The sequence below is a fragment of the Ctenopharyngodon idella genome, chromosome 5 (assembly GCF_019924925.1).
Source record: "Ctenopharyngodon idella isolate HZGC_01 chromosome 5, HZGC01, whole genome shotgun sequence".
Classification (NCBI taxonomy): domain Eukaryota; kingdom Metazoa; phylum Chordata; class Actinopteri; order Cypriniformes; family Xenocyprididae; genus Ctenopharyngodon; species Ctenopharyngodon idella.
The window spans coordinates 27,362,666-27,371,451 of NC_067224.1; positions in this window are offsets into that span (position 1 = coordinate 27,362,666).

The window sequence follows — 8,786 nt, forward strand, 5'->3', positions numbered from 1 at the left end:
CAGGACCCTGGACAGCTTCTGGACATTAACCTTAGTAAAACAGTCTCTCAAAACGCCAGTATGGGAGCAGTCTGAAAAATAGGCAATGTCTAGTATAATCTAATATATATATATATATATATATATATATATATATATAATTTCTGTGTTTTCCTTCCGTTTTCTAACCATTAATTCCAATTCCAACCCAATATAACAGACCACTTTTAATCAAGCATTGACTAAAAATTAAATTAATACAAATGTTAACAAAACTAGCTCAAAATAGAAGTAAAGCTGTATAATGTCCATAAACTGTATGCTGTAGGCCCATATTCCCTACTATCTTAGCCTAATTATGCTGAATTGCCAGCATATTTCCAATGAAATTCCTGCCTATAGTCGTAGAAACGTGTTTGCCAGTAGATGGCGCTAACTAACAAGCATTTAAAACATCATTTTACCGAGGATTATTTTAGAATAATATTGGTATATTATCAATTAACATTGTAAAATGAAAATGAAATTTAGCATCTTCTCCATTAGTGTTACTTAGCATATAGAATTCAATGTACATTTTAAATACATTCCTGCATTTTACAATGGCAGAAATAATAAAATATTTCAATCTAAAAAAATTAGGTATTGCTTAGACTGGCAAAACTAAAATTATGATTAAGGTGACGATGGGGTTTCCCGATGGTTAATATAAAATGGCATAATTGTATTGCTATTGTTGAGCTAGCTGTTGAAGTATTATAGGTTGGGGGAAAATGCAGTTATTGAGGTAAGAACATTACAAACTTCATTGTAAAAAGAAAATTAATAATGTTTGCTATTGTGAAATCATGTTTTGGATTTCATTATCTCTTTGATAACCTCTATAAGGGGTTAAGAGGTAACCCATACTGTGAAACCCCATATGAACAGCTGTTATAAGATTCTCTGTATGAAAGAAGCTTTGCAGTCAGATGTACTACAGATAAACACAAAGATGCTTGCTTTCATTCATGTCAGTTAAAACATTAAGACATCCTTTAATTCAGGGAGAAATGTATGTTTGTTTCATATAGGTTATGCAACCATGACATCACAGATGGGGATGCAGATTACGGTTTATTAGTAATCTGGATTTTATTCCAGTAGCCCGTAAAGTTATGTAATTCTTCACTTTGCATTCTGTACTCTACTTCAGGGCAAATGAGTTCTGAAGCTACTATGTGTCATTACTATAAAAAAGCAGGAAGAAAACATTTTATGTGGATAACAAAAATACTTGGAGTGGGTCTGTAAAAAAAATTAATGCTACTACATAAAATATATATATATATATATATATTTCCATAGCAAACAAAACTTGGAGACTTTAACATCATACCCTCAAGTTAGTTTTCAATAAGTAATGAATAGTTATTGTAGTTATTGTAAGTAATGAATAGTTATTGTACATTAGATAGTATATATTAGAAGCACAACTTCTTAACTTTTAAGCAACATTTAAGCTTGTACATTCATATAGAAGCTGCAGTCATGTCAAGCTATTTCCAGTGAAGATATCTGAAGAAAAAAAGCCTACATCTGATCTCAAAAACCATTTGGTAACCTTTGATCACCACTTACCATAAATAGGCTGTTGCTGTCTGACACTATATTGATTTTAACAGAAAATATCTTAACATTATCTTAAGTCATACACTGATGTGCTATTTGAAATAGTACAACCTTTAAAGGGTTAGTTCACCCAAAAATGAAAATTCTGTCATTAGTTACTCACCCTCATGTCGTTCCACATCCGTAAGACCTTCGTTCATCTTCGGAACACAAATTAAGATATTTTTGATGAAGTCTGAGAGGTATATGACTCGTCCATAGACAGCAATATAATCAACACTTTCAAGGTCCAGAAAGGTACTAAAGACATCGTTAAAACAGTCAACGACTTTATTCAACAATATCTTCTCTTCTGTGTCATTCTCATATGCTATTTACATTCAGCACTTCCAGGTTCTACGTCTGAATGGCGACTCATTATTGGCCAGCTCCTGCGTCAGCATCACACACATACACCGGCCAATACTGAGCCGCCGTTCTGAACGTAAACAACAAATGAGAATGACGCAGAAGAGAAGATATTGTTGAATAAAGTCGTTATTTAAGTTTTGTTTTTGTGCACAAAAAGTATTTGCGTTGCTTCATAAAATTAAGGTTGAACCACTTTAGTCACGTCGACTGTTTTAACAATGTCTTTAGTACCTTCCTGGACCTTGAACGTGTTGATTATAATGTTGTCTATGGATGAGTCATATACCTCTCAGATTTCATCAAAAATATCTTAATTTGTGTTCCGAAGATGAACGAAGGTCTTACAGGTGTCGAACGACATGAGGGTGAGTAATTAATAACAGAATTTTCATTATTGGTTGAACTAACCCTTTAAGGTGCATATTAACACCAATAAAATGATGATAAAGCACAAAGGTGCACCTTTGAGGGTATTACTCAATGACAAGCTAAAGGTACAAGTTTTTTCCTGACATTATGACAGAGTAAAAACCATTTGGTTTGCTGCATGGTAAATTTTACCATTGACCTTTCATGGCTGTGCTCTTTTTAGGGTCGCCAAGTTGCTGATCACTACGATATAGTGGTTTTCAATTTGCAAAACAATGAATGTAAAATATTTATTTTAGGTATGGGAATGGCATATTTTGACAAGGTGACTGGACTACTTTTGGGCTGTTTCTGATTGGCCATTGAGCTAGTTTTGTTATGCAGTCCTGGCAACCCTGGCTCTTATGCCCTCTTGGAGTGTCTCATAATCCTATCTGGACTGAGATGTAATGGTACAGAGTCTTTCCAATAGAAAACCCTCCTTAACAACACCTACATGTTGACGTGTTTGTTAGCTGTTCATTATTTTTACCCTATACTTACATATAAACAATAGAGGAGGCTAAAACCAAAGCTAAGTGTAGTACTCACAAGTGTATAGATGTCTTGTGAGGTTTCATGCAACATAAACAAGCTCACATTAAACTCTGATATTAGTATTTTCCCTCTCCTCACAGTTTCTCTCTCCTACTTCTGCTATTCTCTTTCACACAATAATTTCCTAATTTTCTTGGTCATTTATGTATACAGTATAACTTGAACTGGAGATAAGCAGTCCACACATGGCCCTTTGCTGGAAATTAGGTTACTTTTGTTAGTTAGGGTTGAGTATAGGGAGTTGAATCAAGACTAGCACAAAGTGACTAGATGTCCAATGAAGAGCAATAAATAGACTAACAGATGGACTGTGTCCAAGCACTGTAAAATAGATAAGAGGCTTTGTTGTCTTTACGTAATGATCCTCCAGTTGCAAATCACCAACACACAAGCAAGTGCAAGACTAAGATACACTCAAGCAAACATAGATGTATATGAAGGAAAGTTGTTGCTAAATACATTTCACTTTCAGTACATCACATACATCACTGATTGATTTCAATTTTTTCATCCTTATTACCAATCATTTCAGGCAAAGAAACAAATTATCAGTAAGTATCCATTGACATTTTATTTCAGTATAAATCATGTTAAAATAGTGAAATGCATTACATGCATCACAAGTTCTGCATTAATAAAAATATTTTAGTTTTTCACCAATTGACAATAGCATGATTTATGACAGATCTGCCATATAAGCAAAGAGAATTGTAAAAATATAAATTCTAAAAAGAGGCAACAAAGTAAAACCACAAATGAATCAGGCATTTTATATGTTTATTTTTGAGATCCCCTTTACAAACTAGAACCTTTTAAATTTCCTAATTTTTACCAATTGTGTGTTTTTCCAAAAATTCATGTATAGCACATGTACATTTTACATGTTCACTTGGGGACAATCAGAAATGTCCTGGGCCCTGTGAAGAAAAGGGCTCCTCTGGACCTTAAATACTGGGTCTAGGGAAGGAGGGGGCTCAACCATAAAAAGATTCTTCAAGCCCCCATGAATTTACGCAGCAGTCCTGTATTCACATTTTTCAGTTTCACGCTGCAGTTAATAAGTATTTGTGCTCAGTCATCTGCGGCTCTTGAGTCTCTGCCAGCACCGGAGCCCTCTCTGGATAGGAGGGAATTTTGCAGGCCTTGTAGAGTATAACAAAGAGAATGAGAATAAGCACAGCTACAACTGAGTTACACACAATGGCCACTATGGCACCTGCGGACAGCCCAGCTCTTAGTTCTGTCTCCATGGTGAGTTGACCTCAGGGATCTGATTTTCAAGAATAGGGAAGACACTTGAAATCAAAGTTCATCTCAATGGGTTACTGTACTTCAATTTCTGCTGCCATTTTACATGATTCTTGAAAGAGCCAACCACACCATCTGGTCCTTCAGTGAATAAGAGTGATCTACTGATCAAAGGTTTGCATCTCTGCAAAGGGTGACTGTCTTGTTTATGTTAGCTGGATCCCAAGGGAAACATCCTTAGCCTCTGAATGATTACTGAAAAACAGAGACAACAACATTTATGTATAATGTAACAACATATAATCAGATTTTTAAAAATCTGTAATTTAATCTCTAATAAAATACATACATATACATACGGTGGGATCCAAAGGCCATGAGACCACCAGTGAAAATGTTTTGCATTCTTTTCTAAATTATATTGTGAGCACTGCAATTTGAGTGAAAGGTCGGTTTTATAATTACTTAGTATTTAGCTTCTCTCTTTTGCTTTAATGACAGCAGCACTAGACTAGCTAGTTTACAGCTACTTATATTTAGAATATCAAAATTTCTCATTTTTTTTATTTTATAAGTTTTCAAAATCCTTAAAGGGTTAGTTCACCCAAAAATGAATATTCTGTCATTAATTACTCACCCTCATGTCGTTCCACACCCGTAAGACCTTTGTTTATCTTCAGAACACAAATTATTCATATTTTTCATAAAATTCGATGGCTCAGTGAGGCCTGCATTGCCAGCAAGACAATTAACACTTTCAAATGCCCAGAAAGCTACTAAAGACATATTTAAAACAGTTCATGTGACTGCAGTGGTTCAACCTTAATGTTATGAAGCAACAAGAATACTTTTAGTGTGCCAAAAAAACAAAATAATGACTTTATTCAACAAAACAGAGCTTGAAGTGAGACAACACATGGGCAAGACTGATGAACATCAATCTCTCCATCGCTTTCTTTAACTGCCACAGTATAGGGAGCTCAGGCTTCAAATTACGAGAAATACAACTGAACTGAAGACTAAAGATTGCACAAAGAATCTGAAGACAAATGATGCCTCTTGTTCACTCTTTGTGAAATTCTTTCTCTTTCTTTACCTGTGCTGAGAAAGAGAGATTCCCTCAACATTAGACAGCGAGACTCAATTAAGCTAAAGGGAAACATTTACCCTGTCTTATTGCACTTTAAACGGGATGAACTCCATGCTCCTCTCACAGTCTACGAGGGTTAGGAGTAACAAGGGTACTTAGGGCACAATATTATTTTAGTTCCAATGTGTTTTAAAGTGCCTCCCCAGATACAAATACCCTCCCCTCTCCAGTCCTGTTATCACAGCTCTATATATGTGCTGTTGAATATATAGTAGTGCTTCTATAATGATTCTTTGCAAACCAGATCGTTCTGGAGAGAGGACATAATGTCAAACTTTTCATCTTGGAAAAAGGGACCCTCTGATGTTATATAGAGGTCTGAAAATGTAAACTGCACTATGACGTACACATATTCTGTAGTTAAGCTAAGCCGAGCTAGTCAGAATCAGTGACTTTCTGATCAATAATAAGCTGAAAGCAATTGATGAGCCACAGTTCAACATGAACATTAGGGATCTGATTTAGGCTACACTGCTGCCTTCCTGATCCATACATGAAATATTATTACAAACAATACTAGGGCATGATTGTATTTCTTTGTTTAAATTTTACTTGATTGTTTCTTATTTTGCTGTGTTTAAATAGGACTACAAATAAATAATAACATGCTAATTTTCCTTGCAACCCTACACAGAACAAGCAGCCATCATTACACCATCTCAACGCCTCCAATTTTATTGACGAGATGACAGTTATGTCAAATGAGAGAGGTTGAAAGTTAACATTAACAGCTAAAATAAAACCACCCACAAATACAAGAGCGATAGCTCTTTTTGACAGTTTGCTTTGAAATGCAAAGAAATAAAGATGCGTGAAACATATTTTATTTTGCTGACCTTATCGTGGGCAGTATTTATATATATATGCCTCTTTGCTTCTGTTCCAGATGAAACAACATACATATGTTTGCATGGTCAGGATATATATTAAAGCATCTGAGGAACACTGCAAAGAAGTTGCCAAGTGTTCACAGCACTACAGTAATCACGAGAGAACAAAATAGCCATATAGTGACAAGAAGTTGTAACAGTGCAACATGATGAGACAACTTGTGATAATGTCAATTTAATATACTCATATTATAGGTCTACTCAAATATTGATATGGTCATCAAGGTAAATAATTTCAATTATTCTTGTTTTCTTCTCAAAAATAGGATGCACATCAATAATGTTTAATTAATTCAAGCTGACATTCAGCCTTTCAAAAACAAAACCATCATGTACCAGGGTTATAAAGAACTAGTTGAAGTACTAGTACTAGACTGACTGAGAAAAACAGCCCTACCCCCCTGAATGAAACACGAGGGGAACAATGAAACACTTGTCTGTCCCACACTATGTAGAAGCACAGCTGACTGCTGATGAATATTAAATACAGCAGATAAGACTATTTTCAACTGAATGAGAAAATGGTTATCCAAGACTTTACAACATATTTACATAAGCAATAAACATTATGAAAGAATTAGCTTGCCTTTTATACGATGAGGAGAAGTCCGTTCAAAACAATACGATGCCAACCGTCTGCTGGCGCCACGCTGCAGTTTCTCATTTCATCCCGAGCGTAAATTCTGCTGTTATGGCGATGCTGCTTTGCAAAGTGAACTTACCCGCATCTTTTACATATTGCCAACCAGTTCTGATGCCGAACAATTATAAGAAGCAAGCAAAATGAGCTTTTTTCCTAATGTGCAGTCGGATCAGATCAAAAAGTTTTCACTAAACAGAGACGTAGATACAGACGGGTCAGTGTCTGAGAGCGTCCAGCGTCCAGTGAATCAGGTTGGTTTGAAGCGTCAGCTACTCAGAGATCTCATCAGTGTCATTTACTTATGCAATGTTTACTTTTCGAGTGTAGCTAATATGCAGATGTAGTGGCGTTATTCAGAATGCAGAGCTCATCTCCCTGCAGTCACAGCCTGTGCCCTGTAGGCGTGGTTGTCATTGTGTTGTCCTGAGAACGAAAACAAACGTTAAACTCTGTTAACCAATGACAACGCGAGCGATCCCAGGTGACGTGATTGTCCCTGCACTGTCTGGAGGGCAGACTCGGGTGTAGTCGGGAGGTAACTACTTCGTGTTTAAAGATAATTAATTTTAATCAGCTTTTAAAATGTGCATTTGTACTGTATATTCAAATATGTAACTAAATATTCAATATTGTGGGAAATCTATTAAAAGTCCCCAGGCTTCCTTATACCTCTCCTGAAATTCAGACTTTTTTTTATTAACAGTCACTATGGCTGTTGATTCAAATAATTATGCATGATTAATTAAAAACAACAGCAACAATATATTACAGTGATCTAAAATAATAAAAACACATGCAGTTCTACAAAAGCTGTTTTCTTGAAATTGTTCCAGATGAGTTATTGTGGACATTCTTCAACTTACTCGCTATTCACTATAGAGTCTATATAATCTGGTAAAATTAATTTAATTACATGATTAAAATAATTATTTATTAAATGAAATAAAATAAAATATTTATTTTACATTTCATTTAATGGCTCCCTTGACAGTTTAGGGGGGTTTCGAAGTGGGTCCCGGACCCCAGTTTAGAACCACGGTCTGTTATATGGGGGACTAAATGTAAATGTAAGCTGAGGAATCAGTCACTGAAAAAAAAACACATTGATGAAGAACAAATCTTATTATTATTATTATTTTTATCCCTATCAATGTCTATGGTGGTTACAGCTCTGTGTGTATGTTATTTATTATGTCATAAACAATATCCATAAATAAGTTTGTGTGCTCCTTTAAAATGTAATACGGTATTAAAATCATTTGTACTGAAGAATGCAGTTTAGAGCAGATATTAAATGTTTCCTTTATGGTTTACCACCAACGAGTCAGGAGCTATCAAGAGTCCACATGGAGCCATTAGGAGTACAAAAACTGCAGAAAGAGAAAAGCTTCACCCTCAGAATATCACTCTTTGAGACACAGAAGCAAAGAGTTTCCTATCTCTAATTTGAATTTTTATGCCTTGTAGAAAACCAGGAGGAAATAATTATAAAGATTTATTTTTACACCTCACGTCACAAAACAGCCAACAGGCAATCATTGTTCCTCATACTCTTCTAGCAAAAGCATTCATGCACACATTTCACTTTTTGAATTTCAGAATTTCAGTAAGTTAAACCAGGTATACAGAAGCATTCATATAATCACATTAAATAGAGTGCAACACTCTCAAAAACTAAACTTGTCTGTTTTCCTTAACAGCCGCAATTCTACATTTTACCACTGGCAATCACTTAACATTATCTTTAAATTATCTTTTAGAATTTGGCAATGAAAAATACACATTTTTATTTAAACCCACAGATCTCTGATCATCCATGTGCTGTTTTCACATGATATTGTTGCATGTCAGCAGGTCATGATTATCATCCCTTCCTCCTACACTTGAG